This window comes from Rutilus rutilus, assembly GCF_951802725.1.
Source record: "Rutilus rutilus genome assembly, chromosome: 5".
In the NCBI taxonomy this organism is placed as follows: Eukaryota; Metazoa; Chordata; class Actinopteri; order Cypriniformes; family Leuciscidae; genus Rutilus; species Rutilus rutilus.
In genome coordinates, this window is record NC_140213.1 from 7,537,039 (window position 1) to 7,556,046 (window position 19,008).

Genomic DNA, 19,008 nt, shown 5'->3' on the forward strand with positions numbered 1-19,008 from the left:
TGCGCAGGAAGCTAGTTTAGGCAGGAAGCTGGTTTAGGGAAGCAAGTTAGTTACAGTAAGAAACTCGGCCAGTTGTCGACTGAAGACGCAAGAGCTAGAGTATAAAGGTATTGGGTGTCGATTAGTAGACGCCCCAGTTTAAGGAATTGGGTGTCGATTTGTAGACGCCCCAGATAAAAGTATTGGTGTCGATTTGGAGACGCCTCAGGTAATAAGATCAATTGGGTGTTGATTTGGAGACGCCCCAGATAGTTAGGTTTAGGGAAAAATCTACCACAGTACTTAATGACATTATCCAATTTTCTGTCACCTAATCTAAAGTGAGAAATATTTACCCCTAATAACCAAATGAACAATTCCTTTACTACGAGCTAATTAAACGATAATAATATTTTTGTTAATTACAGAAACAATGAATGAAGAACTCACTATTTGTATATCGTATTAATATATTAACAATGTAGAGACTATAATATATTAACTATGAATGAAGTATAAACTGATAGATGGTTAATTATTTGTGAGTACTTCATTACTGTATACTTATTATAAAATGTTAACATCTAATTTACACAAGGAGTTGCATCACATTTCCAGTCAAATGGTAATTAATTTACATGTACTAGAACCCCCAGTTGTAGCTAAACACGGCTTCAGTCATTTAGATTCTGTCAGATTTACTGAACAGAAGGTTTGTGTGCCTGTTTAACTTGCATGAAGGCCAACAGACATCTTTTTTCCATCTTCATTATTTTATGTTGCTTCATAAATGTCTAACGTATATTGCAAAATCTTGTGTTGAATAGGTTTATAGTCTCAAAACTCTACTCTGTCAACTTTGTCACAGCGTGCATTATGAGTATAAATGCTCTGACTTGGTAAGGTGGGCAACGAAATATGCACATTGTTCATGTGCCACAGACACAGGCGACACAGTAGCTATGTGTGTAAAAGGGCTAACAGTTTTAAGTATAAATTAAGTACGTGTTTTAGGAGATTTATTTTAGCTTGATAGCATTTGAGATTTCTTTTGAAACCTTAACATTGAGGTTTCTTTTTTCCTGGTCCCAAAATGTATGAGGGAGGGATTAAGAACAACTGAAAGCATTAAAAAGATATTTTGTTCAACTTTATTTTGATAGTCCACATTCTATTAACTATAGGTAACTTTGCACCTGCATGTCAACTAAAGGGCGCTTTCACACTAACACTTTCACAATCACACTTTTGGTGCGCACCCGAGTTCGAATGACGGCAGAGTTTGGAGGATGTGAACGCTGTCTTCCGAACTCGGGTGCGCACCATAGACAGTATAAGAAGTGGACAGAGCCATCTCATTGGAACTCAATTGAGACAAGTGAAGCCCATTTTTAGCGATTTTTTAGGACTTCCGTTCCTGACGCGCAGACTCAAACAGAGCTTGACGACATAGATGTGACGTGAGCAACCGTCTGTCTTCTAGTGGCTGTGGCATGAGAAATCTGAATCATTCCCTTCCGAAACTTGCAGAGACGGAGAGTGTGAGTAGGAGGTGTCCATGAGCTTGGAGCAGGAGAAACTTTTGCTAGGTATTCTGATGAATTATTTTGTCATTTTGCCTCCACGTCCCCCCGATTGCCCGCGAGCTTCTCCTCCTGTCCATACGGTAATCTCTCTACTGCGCGATAGAGAGTCGCGTGGTTATGACGCAATCGTTAGCCTACTTTTACAAAAACTGCTTCTACGTGGCCGCAACGTAAGATACAAGGTAATGGAGTATTTTATACATTGTCGTGTTTCTTTAGAAATAAATAATGGACAAATGGAGTCTTCAAACGCCTCAGATGTAAAGTTATTCGCTGTCAAAGTGACGCCAAAATGAATGGGAGTCAATGGAATGCTAACAGCAGGTGAAGTTCTGCTACAAGATGGTGGCACGCGGCCGGCTTCAACTTCCGGTCGACTTCCTTCCCACTTGGGTGCGCACCCGCGAACCGTACTCGAGTCCGCATAAAAAGGGTGGTCCGGGTTACGGTTCATGTGAACTCCAGTACGGTTCGCTGCTGATATAAACGCAATCATACCAATCATACCAATATTCCTTAACCTCTCGTTATGGCACGATTCCCGACACGTTCGTACGCTAAGTATATCTTCTGAAAGTCACACTTTCGTAAGGTTGGTCTGGACCACTCTTAGCTTTACCTTATCACTGTTGCAGGTCTATACGAATATAATTCTGAAGTTTTAATACACCCAGACAGTATTCAATTAGGCTTATTCAAGTGTTTTCATGCAAAGAATAAAATTGTCATTACACTGATTGTTGTTAGATTTTTAATTATATTATTATACAATATTATTAATTTAATTAAAAAGCGCTTTTAAAGGCCAGTGAAAGCATAGGCTACAGTCAGTTAAGTCCTATTCGGACGCTAATATTGTTTCTCATGGGCTCGTCCGGTATTTTAAACATTTATAGGGGTGAGTCGGTGATTTTAGTGCCGTCCGAATCCATAATAGCAGTGTTTTTTCTCACCCAACCCGCGTAAAAATCCCTGGCCAAATTAGTCTACTGTTTTTTGACAAACAGGTCGTGTGGTAATTTAATTGCTGTCTGAATCCACATCTCTTGAGTTTACAAGAAGAGATTCAAAATCCACTGTTTAAACCCTTTTTGATCACTGCCGAGCACCGAGATGTAGGCCTACACTTTTATTACTGAAATGCTGGAAAGTATTTCCAAGAACAATATTTCATCGCAGCTCCACCTCAGCGAACAAAAATGGGAAAGAGAAGAAAGCACGTACAAATTTGAAATGGTTATTATGGCAGCAATATATGATACAATTTAAAAATATGTAGGCTAGGCTATTATAGTTTGGATTATTTTTTATAATATCCCATGAGTCCTAATACATGCAATTTCAACTATTTCTGAAGTGCTTCATTTATAAAGAACACCGCTTTCTCACATAAACAGCCCCTGCAAGAGAGAATAATTGATTCTCGAGCCATCGATATCAACCAATTCAGCACCATCGCCACGGACAGCACCGGGTAACGTCGCACGTAAGAAGGTATATCTTAAACAGCTTCCTAAGGTATGGTTCGGGGAACACACTTAGGAACATAAACAACTTAAGATATATCTTTCGAGTCTTCTTAGCGCGCTAAGAGTGAGCGTTATCGGGGAACCGGGCCCAGATAACTTTGAGCAAAGGTTTTAACGTAACTAGAAGAATGGCTATTAAAATTTTTGAGAGAACCTTGGGAACATACTGCTTATCAACACTGATCTGAGCAATTTTTAAAAATGGTACAATACCTAAAGTAAAAGTACATTCCACAAAATATGTATTTAAAATGTTTTATTGTAAAAAATGTATTGGATTTTTGGCTAAATTTAAATAATAAAACACTGCAAAATCATTCAGGAAAATAAAAAATGGAACAGTTTGGCTTTTGTTTTGACCAACAGAAAGTTGAATTAATGACTTGTTATTAAAATCTTACTTTGGAGATAGCATTCACAAAATTAAGACGTTTTAAAGTACATAGATGTTTGAAACCAACACACGTTTGTCTCAAAACTAGTTATAGGCCCAGTCTCCCCTATAACTTTGAATCAAAATGAAAATAAGTGGTGCGATTCTTAGCACTGGACATACATTTCTCACATTTATCAAAAATTAACATTAAGATTTTCCTCTGCTGCCCAGAGTCTGAAACTAGTCATGTGTCAAGCCACAAGAGAACAGCCAACGCAGCATTTCCTCCACAGTCAGAGAAGATGGTTTCTCTCACTGAAGACACAGACATGAAATATAACCATGTTAGATTTGCAGAGGGACACAGGATCCTGATGCAGCTCTAATGGATTCTGTGCCCCTAGTTGCTCCTGGATTGTTTTATTCCAAGCGTGCAGACAGAAGGCAACAATCTTTAGGTGCACTTGTGATCCATCAGTGAGATGGACTGTGGAAATCTAACAACATAGATGTGGGGTGTTATTATCAGCTTGACAAAAGTACTGGGCTGACCATAAATCATCTACTAGAAATCTGCCCTACAGGGAGCCAGAGTTCCATCAAGATGTCACTGCTGTAGGAAATGTCTGCATCTTCGGATCTGCTATTTTCCTCCATTTCTTGTTTTTATTTAACACTTACTCATGCTCTGAAACTTCTGAACACTTTCCTTTGATTTAACGTTCCACTTCCCAAAAGGGCCGTGAAGAATTCTGGGCCCCCTGGCTAAATATTGCTTTGGGCCCCATACAAAAAAAAAGAAAAAAAGATCATATCCTGTTTTATCACTTATTCTTTTCCACATTACAATGTTTGTAGAGTTTTAAAGAAGTTCGTTTTTCATGAAAAGCTTCTACCCTCTCTCTGACTCTTAGAATTATGATTATTATTATTGGTACTATCCCCTTAAGAAATATATGCTCCAAAAAATTATCATATACTGTATTTTGTGACCGATTCACTTATTTCACTGTATTGGGATTCTGCGGAGCCGTAGGTGCTACACACAGTGAAATTGTACTCTTACCGTTAGTTCCTCTAGAAATATTAAGTTCTCTCTTACTTCCTCTATATTACCGCACTGATACCAAGTTTTAAATGTAAATAATGACAGTAATTTGTTAATGTGTCAATGTTTTGGTGTTAGACATCCTAAGGATTTCAGAAAAAGCTTTTTGTACAACTTATAGTTTAAGTAGATGTTTTTTGACCGGATAATAAGTTAAGTTGTGAATGGTCTGAAAGTTGCACCATGATTTCAAGATATATCAAACTCTTTTATCTAAAAAAGATCAAGGAACTTAAGCCCTTTAAGCAAGCTATCTTATTTGTTGTTATATGTCTGTTCTTTAATTAGTTCCCTTATTTCTGTTCTTCAGTGTTATTTCTTTCCTCTGATTTATTGATCTAACTTCTTATGGCTTAGTTCCCTTAGCATTAAATTAGTTATATAATCCACCTTTCACGCAATTAACCACAGTCTTGCTTCCCTCATTAATTACTCAAACTATATGAAATCCAAGTAGTCTATATTCTCTGCATTACATTGGGCTATTTTAACCCAAATGCTGAGTTGAGACTGTTGGGCCATTTTGGGTTGATAATCACTCATAATAAACCCAACGGTGCTGCTTTGTGGATGAGAAAGAGAATATGTACATTGCGCAAGTTCCAACTTCTCTGAGTGTGGATACCACTTCGCCTATCCGTTTGTGGCATTGACAGGAATATGTGAGGAAAATAGAAGTAATCTAACTGAAGTGGAGAGAATCCACTTTGAAATGCCTGTAAGCGAGGAGTGTGTTCTTTTAAAATTGGAACGTTTTGTTAGAGTGTTTTCTCAAATATCACTCGTGTGGTAACTAATGACTGGTGAGCAGGAATTGAAAATTCCTCAATGACGTTTGAGAGGAGTAATTAAAAGCACTACACAGTTTATTTATTGTTTATTACAGGCTTTCAGTCTGTTTTTCTTGGTGGCACTCAAAGGTGGTGGAGTGGCCATAGTGGATGTATTTTCGTTGGCAGAAGAAAGAATAAACAAAATAACTAGTCAAATTTGGTCTTAATTATAAGTTATTTATTCATAACCTATTCGCATAAAACGTGTACAGTAAAAAAAAAAAAACCTTTTTGATTAATACTTGCCTGTCTTGTAACTGTAGTGATTTAACCCAATGTTTAACCTAACATTTAACCCAACCATGGGTTAATTTGGCAACCCAGCATTGGGTCAAAAAATGAACTAAACCAGCACTTGGTTGTTTTGACCCAATGCTGGGTTGCCAAATTAACCCAAGTTGGGTTGTTTTAACCCAGCCTTTTTTAAAGTGTACTATATTTCAAGTCTTCTGAATCCGCATGATAGCTTTGTGTGAAGAACAGACCAAAACTGAAGTTATAACTGAAAAATATTCCTCTTTTCTGCAGTTCCTCTTTCCTCAATTCACAACCAACTACAACACATGAGAACCAATGCCAATATGGCGCCAATGACACCAAACCAGCACACCAAAAGTGTCAGTGTCACTGATTGGACAAACGCCGCATGCAATATGCTTACATAAAGGGCTCTAGCATTGTGCATCATCATATATATTGCAGAATTTCCCAACTGTACTATCAAGTTTATCCTAAACGGACTTTTCGGACTATAAAGATAAGAATGAAAATTTTTCTTCGTTCCAATTGTCGCATTTACTGTCGCCGTTTGACATTTCCCCCTCAAACGCTGAAACTACTGTTTATACAATGCACTGTGTTTCCGTGACTGTCCAAAGCATGTGAATATGAGGCACGACATTGGTTGTCGATTGCTACGCCGTCGTAACATTCAAACACCACATCGTTTTACACTGTACAAGTTTGGCACTCCAGAGCAGGGTTTCATAACCCCAGGTAAAAAAGCGGTGCTAACCCAGGTACTAAATTACAAGTGTGAACCATTCCTTTAACTGGGCTTAAAATGGTGCTTAGAATGAGGATAACCCGGGGTTAAGCGTATAGTGCGAAATTCCCTTTTGCTTTTAAATCTACAAGTTAGAAGCATAGCAAGTATTCAATTCACAGAAGTGAAGAATAAAATAGTTTTGAAAAAGGCATTCACACCATGGTCATATTACACACACAAATGACAAAAGATCAGAGGGCTTCTATTCCCCTGGAAATAACCAGGAGAATAAACCCATGGTGAAATGTTTGATCCTGGAGGCTTGCAGAGTAGCAGACGTGAAAGACACTGAGAAGCAAAGTAATAGAACGGAACGTTGAGCCCTGGAGCTTGCTGCAGGAAATAGCAGAAGGAGAATTATTCAGCATTATTCAGAATCACCATGCTGCCAGACAAGTGTGACAGATAGAACTGGAGAAGAAATGAGAGAGAAAAATAACAGGGAATGAGATCAGAGTCTCACTAATGCTGATTTCATGGGGGTTCATAAAGAATTCACATTCATAAAAGAGGGTGCAAGTAGCGGCGGTTCAAATATTTACGGGGGTAAATGACAGCAAATGTATTCTACACCAGCTATTTTTCTTTTAAAGGAACAGTTCACTTAAAAAAAGGAAAAAAGAAACTGACATCAAATTGTTGTTTTGATCCAGGTCTTGAGTACAATTATTGGCAGTGGTAAACAACAAGTAATAAATGTACGTCTGGTTCTCACCCGGAACTGTCATATATCTTCAGAAGATTTGAAATATAATGCATGAATTGAATGGACTACTATTGTGCATCTGCATTATTTTTTATATTGAAAGCTCCATTACCCATTCATTGTAATTGCATGTAAATGAACAGGCATTAAAGCTAGAATGTCATATAGGTTTATAGCAGAAAATGACAGAATTTTAATTTTTGGGTGAATTATTCCATTAATAGACATTCTTCACACAGAGAAAGAGAGAGAGAGACAGAGACAGAAACTTGTTTTGCTGAGAGAGAGGAAGTGAGCCAAACTCCTTTCAGGTACGACCATGTCTGTTCTGCTGGTTGGAATGACTTGCAATGCCTAATGCACCATTCTCGTTACTCATCTCCTGAATTCAAGTGGAGCTCAATTGTACGATGAAATGATGCATTTTGTCCTTCAGAGTTGAAGGGACATGCTTCTGTTCCACTTGCAAGGAGGCTTATCTTTAATGGGCAGTTGGGCCTCAAATAGACCAAGAAAGCCCTGCATTACAAACTTGTGAAACCTTTTTTTCCAGGACATCTATTGTGTATTGTATTTGTCTATTTCATTTTTTTTGGCAGGTCTGTAGCCATGTAATGTCAAGGCCCAGACACATTGCCCTTTACTAACAAAAAAAATCATATATTATGCAAATGCACTATGTGAAGTCTTGGGAAAAAGTAAAATGTTGATATATTGATATTATAGTAATAGTTCCAGCCCAGGCTCTTGGAAGAACGTACCTGGGGTCTTATTTATAAATCTGTGTGTAGGATCCTTACTAAAAGTGTACGTGCGCCCGAAAGCCAAAAAATCACTTAATAAATCCCAGTCAGCGGAAGATTGTGCGCACATTCGTCTCCACCCCGAAATAACCATATATGGAGCTAACAACGCCTAGTTTTACTATGCATATCCTTATCTGCATATAATGTGCATATGCATATTCATCCACGTGATAACATGTTTAACAGTACAAGACATTTGGAAAACATGAGATACGGATGTGCCGTCACATTACATTGATAAAAATAATTTAGTAGCCTATCCTTGCCTTGTTTTTGAATAAATAAATCAAATAGTAGGCTATAAAAATACATTTCAGAGAAAGTTTTTCTCAATATTTTCTACTGGCCAAATAGTATTTTTAATTTCTATATATTTTTAATGGAAACAGATAGGCCTTATTGTGCATTATTAGTCATTATGGGTACATTATTCGTACTATAATTGTTTTTATAAATCACAACTTATGCGTCGGAAGTGGCGTATGCCTCTTTCAGGGCATGTTTTGTGGATACGCAGCGGTTATAAAAGAAGGCCCTGGTGTGACATTTTTGCTGTGGCACCCAGGGAGCGATTGGGGGTTAGGCGCCTTGCTCAAGGGCACCTCAGTCATTTCCAGACGGTTTTGAGAATAAAACCCGCAACCTTTGGGTAACCAGTCTGACTCTTTACTCATTATGCCATGACTGAAAATAATGTAGTCATAAACCTAACCCATAGTGTTAACAAAAGCAAACATGAGATAAAAGCACATTTGCTGAATCAACCATGCCATTTAAAGGGGACCTATTATGCCCCTTTTCACAAGATGTAAAATAAGTCTCTGATGTCCCCAGAGTGTGTATGTGAAGTTTTAGATAGTTTAGAACAGATCATTTTTTACAGCATGTTTAAATTGTCACTTTTTGGTGCTCAGAAAAACGCGCTGTTTTAGTGTGTGCCCTTTAAATGCAAATAAGCTGCTGCTGCACGGCACAGGGGGCGGAGCTTCATGAGCTGGCGCTCAGTCTCAGGACAATTTCATCTCACGGAATGATGATAATATCAGAAACTCTCAGTAACGGTGTTCATTTCAACCCGGAGTCGGACAATAATGCCTACAGAGTCAGAGTGCTGTATGGAGATGGAACAGGTATTGTTTAGTTTAATTACGGTTATAACATATTTGTCATTTGCTTGTATGTATCCACTATTAATAGCCTACAAGTCTGCTTTTTCGGACCAGGTCCGAATGATGATCAAAAATATACTGATGAGTTTAATAAAGTTTATTGTACATCACACAAAAGATGAAGCGTCAGTTTTACTCCAGAAAATCACCGTAAGAGCTGAGTAAACACAGTATAAGAAGTGTGTAAGTAGCCTACATAAACGAATTTCAGTAGAGTTGAGGGAGCGTTTTCTTTGAAAACAAAATAATTCCACATCGTCTTCAGCGGCTGCCTCAGATTTCGGGAGTAAATAGAGAGAGAGCTATGTGGATTAATACATCCAGCCACACAACACCAACAACGCTTGGGAGACATTCTCGTCAGTACAACTCGCTGTGAACTCGATCAGGGCGGGTCTATGTTAAAACGGCAGTGTCTGTCAACACTCGTGGGCGGGGCCTGTGACTTTAGTGACGTCACTAAAGCCGCATTCTGAAAACAGGTCGTTGGGAGACACTGCTGATGATTTATGGGGATTAATAAAAAAGGAGTGAGTGGATTTTTATCACTATTGGGTAGACTTGTAGTCAAGACCGCCTAAACCGAGACCAAGACACTACCAAGACCAGAGGGTATCGAGACCAAGACAAGATCAAGACCAAGACAGACCAAGTCAAGACCAAGACCAAGTCGAGACCAAGACCGAGACCAAGTCGAGACCGGAGGAAAAAAAAAAAAAACAGACTAGTGTTGAAGCTAAGCAATAACTTGTATGAATTCAAGAACAGCAGCATACTAGGGTTCAGCCGCAGTTTACATTCAATACATATTAGACGGTATTACTTCAACTACACAGGCAGAACAATACAGAGATAGACCATGTCATGTGTGTGACTGTGAGCTCACTGTAAATGTTTTTGCAGACTGGGTGAGATCAACTATGTGTAGCAATTGCATGACGGCTGTTACTGCACTATTAGAGGATTGAGACTCCCTTAACTTTTGTGTACTGTTGAGGACTGACATGACTGGTACTGACTGGTTCATCTGACAAAACATCAAACACCTCTAACACCATCTTGCTCCTCCAACAACTGTCTAAAGAATGAGAAATATGTAACCAATTGAAATTATACTTAATGTGTAGATGAAATCGTAACATCAAATTAAACATACACAATTATAAACTTGGATTGGGCCTAATGTTTAGTCAACACAACGGAGATATGTAGATGATATTTAAAAGACCATTTATTTAGTCTAACACCATCTTAAATACAATACTGTAATCAAACAACACACACACACACACACACAGATATCAAAGACACAAATTCATCTGAGCAAATGCCTGCCTATCTCTGCCGATTTTGGAGTCTCCAAATGAATCCATTCTGCAATTTTTAAATACATAATTACATTTTTAAAAACAAAATTATAGGCTTAAGTGCAAGATCCGAAAGTTGGTCGTTTTGTCGCTATGGTTACACACACACACACACACACACACACACACACACACACACAGTTGTGCAGTTACCCAAAATCTCCAGAATGAAGTTAAAACCCATCATGTCACTGATATGTGTTTTTTAAATCGAGTGATCAAAGTGCTCGTTGCCGCTGCGATCAGTGGCGCGGATAAAGTGTTTTCTCGTGTGGCTCGCGCACACGCCGCACTGTCTTCACTCGGACGCGTGCTTCAATCCGTTCCGTTGCGGATAATAATGTTGCGTTATCGAACGTTGTGTCGTCGTGGATATTGTAGTAGCCTATTGTATTGCTAAATCCCCGACCACTATGTCGGTCTAAGACAGCGAGACCTAAGGCCGAGAGGTCCGAGACCAAGACAAGACCAAGACCAAAGACCGTCAAGGCCGTGACAAGAAAGAGACCACGTAAAAGTGGTCTCGAGACATACATCACTACTATTGGGTGGTTGTGTACACACACTGCCAACACACATTTATGTCCAAACAGCATGCAAAAGTGAATTTTGCATAATAGGTCCCCTTTAAGCTTGCTTTGTCTTTGAGCTCTTTAGTCGTGACTCAGGATTCACGGGACTCGAGCACTCTGCATTACAAGTGCAGTGCAGTACCAGCCGAGCTACCAAAGAAGTTTACTATGTCAGAAAAACCAAACATATGGAAATGTATTAGTTTACAAATATTCATATGTAATAATAATAAAGTACTATATGCTAAAAGGGTTTTGAACTGATAACATAGTATTGAGCAAGGAACCGTGAAAAAAAATAAGTCTTTATTTTTTATTCTTTAATCTTTATTACAGTTTTTCTTGATTGCTTAAACACTATAACCAGGCTTTTGAACTAAAATTTCTACACCATAACGCCATTTATCCAAAAATCACACCCATTTCCCTAAACTACTGTATAAACACTATTCCCCTGTGTTGACCCATAAGTCAGATTTGTTGAACTGTCACTGCAAAACTCTACACACAAATCCCTTCATTTCTCATTACCTACACCATGTTGTCATTAAGAAAGCACTAGCATTCAATATTGTTCACTGAAGTCGGCACAGCTTCAGCTCAGTTAGCACACAATTACCCAAGTGGAAGAGTTGATGGGAGTGGAGGAAGAGGTGAAGGAAGAGCAGTAGGGACTGGAGGAAGAGGTAAAGGAAGATGAGGAAGGTGAAGGGGAAGGGCAAGGCCAAAGAGACAAGCATTGCCACTCTAGTTGCCCATGTCTTTGTCCATGGTATGACTATGAGGGAGGATGGGCAACGAGTACAGCCAAACTTGAGTCGCTTCACCGTCGCCTCGATCATAAGAACCTTCATGGAGAAAAACAGGTACAGTAGATCTACTTCAGACTGCTTTCTACTGTAACTTTTGAGTGCAGTACACTGTGCTCTTACAACACATACATGTACTGTAGCTGTTGCCCTATACTACTGTAATAAAAAGAAATGCATCAAATTGCCTCACATACAGATAGAGTTTTCTGAATGCTTCCATTTTGTAAAAAGGATGTGTTACAGTTACAATGGAAGAAGCCTGCCAAATATTTCACTTGATGCGTGCCAGCGGGGAACAGGCATGCAAGAGGATTTTACCCCCGCTGCCTGGCTAGGGCCAATACAGCCTGTGATGTGGACGAGATTCTCTGGCCTGACCCAGATCAAAGACGGGATGCTGGGGCAGAGTCATTCATTTATTTAGTTATTTATTTATTTATTTATTTATTTATTTATTTATTTATTTATTTATTTATTTATTTATTTATTTATTTATTTATTTATTTATTTATTTATGTGCATTGTACTGTACAGTACATTAAGGAATAAAAAAATGTGCCAATGTATCCATTGGTTGTGTCTTTTGTGTTCATCATGTGAAAAGGTTTGTGAGGGGGGGAACCACAAGCAACATAACTTACCAGGTTTGGAAACATTGTTTTGAATTTACAGTTTTTTTGGATTGCTTACACACTAAAATTAAAAGTAGTACACTATTAGCAAAACCTTACACTCAAGAAGCAAAACATCAGCCCATATTTGCACAACTATAAGCACATTGTCAACCTCACACTTGTTGCAAAACTCTACACACAGTGATTTGCAAAACACTAAACACACTTAACATACATTACACACAAAAATCTATCATGAAGTCAAATTACCGCACCGTCCAACCAATTGGTTCAACACAGTCATCAGGTGTGCAGACACTTGTTTGCTTAAATGTAGACACACCAATCAGGTGTATAAGCACTATAAAAAGCAGAAGTCATTCAAGACGTTTCTTTCCAAGGTGTCTTGCTAATGACAACATTGCCTGCGATGTTGATGAAATTCTCTGGCCAGATCCAGCTAGGCGAAGAGACAATGTCTAGGTTTTTTTTTTTTTTTTTTTTTTTTTTTTACAGTAAACTTACAGTACAATATGTAAAGTGACATTTTGTTACAGTATTATGAATCTCCAGGTCAACATTTTGGGCGTGTTGAGAAATAAATGAGTTTCTTCAGTCTGCAACATTGGTCTTGTGTAGTGTTTGGTGAATTTACATTATATTTGTACTTTGTTGATGGTACCCATACACAAAAGAAATATATTTAAAATATATTTTCAGAGTATATTTTGGAATATATGCAAATATTTGAAATTGGCCCAATAAATATATTTCACACTTACTGTAACATCATATATTTTTTGTTATATTTCAGAATATTTTTCAATGTATTTTTTTCTGTATGGGTCCCCAAAAGTGTCAAAAATATATGTGGCATATATTCCAAATACATTGAAATATATTCTGAAATATAACAAAAATATATGATGTTAAGTGTGAAATATATTTATTGGGCCAATTTCAAATATTTGCATATATTCCAAAATATACTCTGAAAATATATTTCAAATACATTTCTTTTGTGTATCTAATCATAGGGAAGTAGAAGTGCTAAAAGTGTTTTAGGTTTATCACAGCAGAGTGTAACTCGTGCAAACAGAGTATAGTAATGTGAAACGTGTGTGTTTCATATGGTAACAAAGTGTGGTTTTTAAACAGAAGTGTATAGTTTTTACAAGAGTGTTTAATTATGCAAAGGATCTGTAGTGTTTTGCTAATTGGGTGTGTGGTTGTGCTAACTGTGTGTAGTGTTTTGAAAACACGGGCCCTGTTTTGAAAATCGTGCTTAAGCAATCCAAAAAAACTGTATTGCACCAGTGTGTAAGACTATGTTGTAGTGTGTGTGTTTGTGAGGGCTTGTGTGTGATGTCTGAGGGCAAAGTTTGCAGCAAGAGTGAATGGTTTTGAGCGTAGAGCTTCATTTTGACCTGAAAATATGATGTTTGGGGAACTGAGTGAGACGTTATGGATCTGTGTTTACTGTTTTGAGAATACGAGGCATAGTTTCAAGAAATGTGTTTAAGCAATCGAGAAAAACTGCAATCGATAATCTGCCCATGTAAATAAAATTGTTTGAAAATGTTTGAAAAATAAATCTAATTTGTTGATGTTTTACTGCCACTAGTGTTCATTTAAACTGGGAACTGAGGTGAACTATACGTATAGTTACGAGTTTTCAAAAATCTAGGAAGAGGCATGTTTTTCCAGTGATCCTATGTTGCATTCTTCACTCAAAAATTGAATTGCTATAATTTATGTCATACTTACAAACCCATATAACTTGGTTTCCATGTTTTTGGGGACTACATATATACACACTTAAGGTATATATAATTTTTATTTTTTTTACTGTAAAAACTGTAAATGATATCCCCTAACCCTAAAATGAAAACAACTGTTATTTTAAATTGTAATATTTCACAATATTTCTGTTTTTACTGTATTTATCAATTAATTGCAGCTTGGTGAGCAGAAGACACTTAAAACATGAAAGAAATGTGGTCTTCATCTCTGTGAAATTTTCAAAAACAAATCACAATGTGTGGCACATTATCATTCATTTACTTTTTTTTATTTGTGTGTGTTTGTGTGTGCTTGTGCATGTGGATTGGCTTAATGCAATCCAAATTTGATAAATCGCATGGAGTTCTGGAGATAAAATAAAATTAAGGCATCTTACTGTCAATTATCATTCTGCAAATGTATTTCATTTACTCTTCAGAACCTATTTTTACTTGCATTTGGTACTTGCTGTGTGTCATTCTTTCAACTTTGTCACAATTGTGGAAATATCCTAAATCCTAACTGAAGCTTAACCTAATAGAGGATGTTGAATCAAAATGTATTGATGTCTTACATTACCTCCTATTTCTGTGAATTGCATAGATTTTTGGACAGTGGACAGGATTGCCCACCAGGTTTCCAAGGAAGCAGATGAAACATCTGATTAGTATTCCCGCTCAATGAGGCTTAGATCTTCAATGCCTTGTAACAAAGACTGAAAAATCGATATTGGTAGTGACATGAAAGAGATACTGTGGTTGACATAGTCAGCAAAAGCAGTTCACCAGAAAATGCTGCTCTGTACAATCTGCACAAATGCGAAGGGAGGTACTTCAAACTAAGAAAACGGGATGGCTTAGAGTTCACAATACTGCCATCACACAAATACTAGCAGTTTGAGCTCCTGGCTCCGGCATTCAGTTGTCACTACTCCTCTAAGTCATAAATATTTTATGAATATCTGTACACCATTGTGGTAAACTGAGATAGCGATCATATTGGTGGTAGACAGAATGACACAGGTTCAGAGTTGAAACTCAATATGAGGCATGAGAAGCATGAGAACCATGAGCAATGCATAGGCCTTGGGATATTTGGAGAATCCAGCCCCTGGTCATTGTATGCTTTCATTTTATGGCAAACAACAGCATGTTTTATGGCTTTTATAGCAAGGAACATTTATAAATGAAATGTTCTCAACTGATCTGCCTTTGCCAAGTGTAGTAAAAGGTTAATATTAAACTATGTTTAAAATATTTCAGTAATCAGTGTATAATATATGTGCATATAAAATTGAGCTTCAGAAGAGTTGGTTTGATTATGGTGGGTGTGTAATCAAGCGTGCCAGATTGAATTTTACTTTCATTTGAGTGACACACTTAAATCTAGTTGTTTTTTTTTTTTTTTTTTTTTTTTGCTTTTGTTTAAATGACATTGCAGACAGTTCATCAGTACATTGGGCTAAAGCACAGCTATGCAAGAAGCTTTCTGCATTTTATACCCAAGCATAACACTGGTAGCTATATGACAGCACAGCCCAACTGGTGGGTGATGACCAAATAAATAAATAAAAATGTTGCAGATCTATTCTGATTGGGCCACGGCCAGCAGGAGGATAAAAAATAAAAGGTCAGTATTAAAACACAACAGCATATGCCTTTTCCATACGCCCCACGACGCTTTGCACAAATTATGAGGAAATTCTGTTCAACTGCAAACCATTAGTGACTGCCAATGAACCTGTTTAACTGTTTGTTCGATGAATGCAATTAGCATTTTCCAAAACTGTACAATAAGGTGACACTCTCCTCACCCCTTAACCACCGAACATCAGGTGTAAAAGTGTCAACAAATACTTTTAGCAGAACACGAATAACCCCAACAGCTCAGATATGGATGTGTTCAATATTACTCTAGTAATACATGTATGTCTATATTATGTAACATACGTGTGTTTCGTTAATAAAAATATGTTCATTAACTGGAATATTTAGAATGATGGATGGATGCACTTTTTGGAGCTTCAAAAACACTGGCACTATTCAATGCCATTACAAAGCTGGGAAGAGACAGGGTATATTTAATATAACTCCAATTTTGTTCAGCTGAAAGAAGAAAGTCATTTACACCTGAATGGCTTGAGGGTCAGTATATTATGGGATCATTTTCATTTTTGGGTGAGCTGTTCCTCTAACAGAAAAAGAAAATGTATTTCCCTGCTTTAAAAACATTACAGTCAACACTTCCAATATGAAAAAGAACAGAATATTTTTTTTTTCAAGTGCCCATGTGGAAACAAACCGGAAAAGAGGCGTGAGGATTTGGGGAGAAAAATTAGACGTTCTTAGTGCATTCCATTGAATTATTCATAGGATATGTCACTTATAAAATGGGAGCACAGATGTTATGAACCCAGTATGGGTTATGTGGGTTGTTTGTTTTTCCTTTGTTTGGTTTGCAGGATGGAGTTAGGGTGAGTGATGTCATTGATGACTGAGGAGTTACACCTGTGTTGGAGCTGATGCCGGCAATTAAAGCAGTTCCCTTCAGCTGTGACGGGGCACGCTCTCCCATCCTCGTGCCATTTGCGTACCTGATTCAGTTGTTTGTTTTTGTCTCGTTCCAATTTAATTATTATTAATTTAATAAATGTTATATCTTTTGATCATTATCCAACGTGTTGTCTCCTTAGTCGCGGCTTGCGAGCCGGCCGTGACACAGACCACAAATGTGCAGTGTCTGTTGTCTGTTTCATACTGTTACAACAAAATACAAAGAACATAATCAGGAGGAACAGAACACAGCTGACTGAAAAGAGCTCTTGCAAATTAATATTCTTGTGATAGCAATGTCTTATTAAAATACCAAGCATTCTATTATTTTCCAGATGGATACAAATAGAGAATGAATGGACATTTACAACTGACAGATAAGGGTTATTTGAAGCACAACCTTATTATTTTAAATAATTTGTTTTCATATTGTTTTTGTGGAATTTCCCCAAACCATAAGTGCCAGTCATACTTTAAAATGCAGGCTTGTTTGGAAAATGGTGATATGCTTATCAACTTTAAAACAAAAAGTAACACTTTCCAAATTTTGTTGGGGTGAAGGACTGCGTTCATTCAAATCCCAAATATGCACAGAATGCATAAATCTACACAAAGGCAGCATAAGTGTAAATTTACAATTGCGTTACACTTTATTTCAATAGTCCACATTAGATATCCTACTAACTAGAAGTAACTTTGCAACTACATGTCAACCAACTCTCATTAGTGTATTAGTAGACTGTTAGGTTTAGTAGAATATGTTGACATGTATTTGCAAAGTTACTTATAACCAGTAGAATGTCTGTTGGGGAGCATCAAAATATTGATTTAGTAGATATTAAGCAGACAGTCTACTCATACTCTAATGACTGGTTGACAGTTGCATAGTAGAAATGTCTAAAGTAGACTATATTTAAAGCAATTATAGTAACTCTTTATTTCTATAGTTTAAATATAGTTAAACATGAAATGATGAATTAAAAATCAATTATAGTATAGTTAACATTCAGTCTCCAGGACATTCATTAAAATTGTGATACTAGAAGATTTTTTTTTTTTTTTATGTTATTCATGAAAGAGCATACATTATGAAACATCGCCTATGCTCAAACAACAAGACCACTCCGATGTTACATTTGATTTACACAGAACCAAAGCACCATTTGATGGGTCACTGACATGTTTTGGTAAACCTTTCTGCATTGCATCTTTACACAGGATTTGGCTGAAAAGGAGTCTGTTCAGATCAGCTTTAACTCGACTTTTATTAGCTGTTTAACCATCACAGGTGATTGGCTCCAGTGAGACAGTCGCAGTGTGACAGTGCTGGATGATTCATTATGAGAGTACGGATGGTCGGACAGAAGCCAAGCAAGATACAGCCAGCTTCTCTGCAGATTAAGCTCTGTCCAAACAGAGGAAACATTAGAAGAGCCTCCAGCTATTTATAGAGGGAAACAGAAATACAGAGGGTTGAATCACCATTTGCATGCCAATTCTCTCACAACTATAAAAAGCCACTCTTTGTTCTTTTTATGCAATGTTCATTCACAAACAAAAACAACTTGAACTGCAATGCATTTCTTAGAACTGACAGGATGACATTTTTAATGTGACAACAAAGACTTTAAATCTGTGCAGTTGTTTACAGCAAAATATTGGCTTCAAGGTGGTCTTTTTGACAAATAACATGAATTCTCAGCATATTTGAGTACACAAGGCTGAATACTGCTTTGAGTGCGTTTGTGAAATAAAACCTTGAATGCTGAGATATTCTGGATATTCCATAAAAGTGGTGAAAACTAGCCTTCACTACACAGCGGAAAAATTCAGATAGCATGCACTGGAAGTCCTGTTTAGCCTAATATGATTATATTGTAATAAACTGATTTGGGAAATTGAGATGCAGTCAAGCTGTGGGGGAAATGTGATAAACATGTGAGAAATTTACTATTAAAGGGGAATTATGAGATGATTAACGGCATTAATCACAGGACACTTTTTTTTTTTTCTCAATTGTCCCAATAATAGAGCTGACCTCATAAAAGGCGTCCAGGGCTTTCAACTCGGGGGAATCCCCACCACCATTTTGAAGTGCATTCAACTTCATCAAGTGGATGAGGGAAGTTTATTTGGACAGACCCTCGATTTTGACCAAATCAGGCAGAT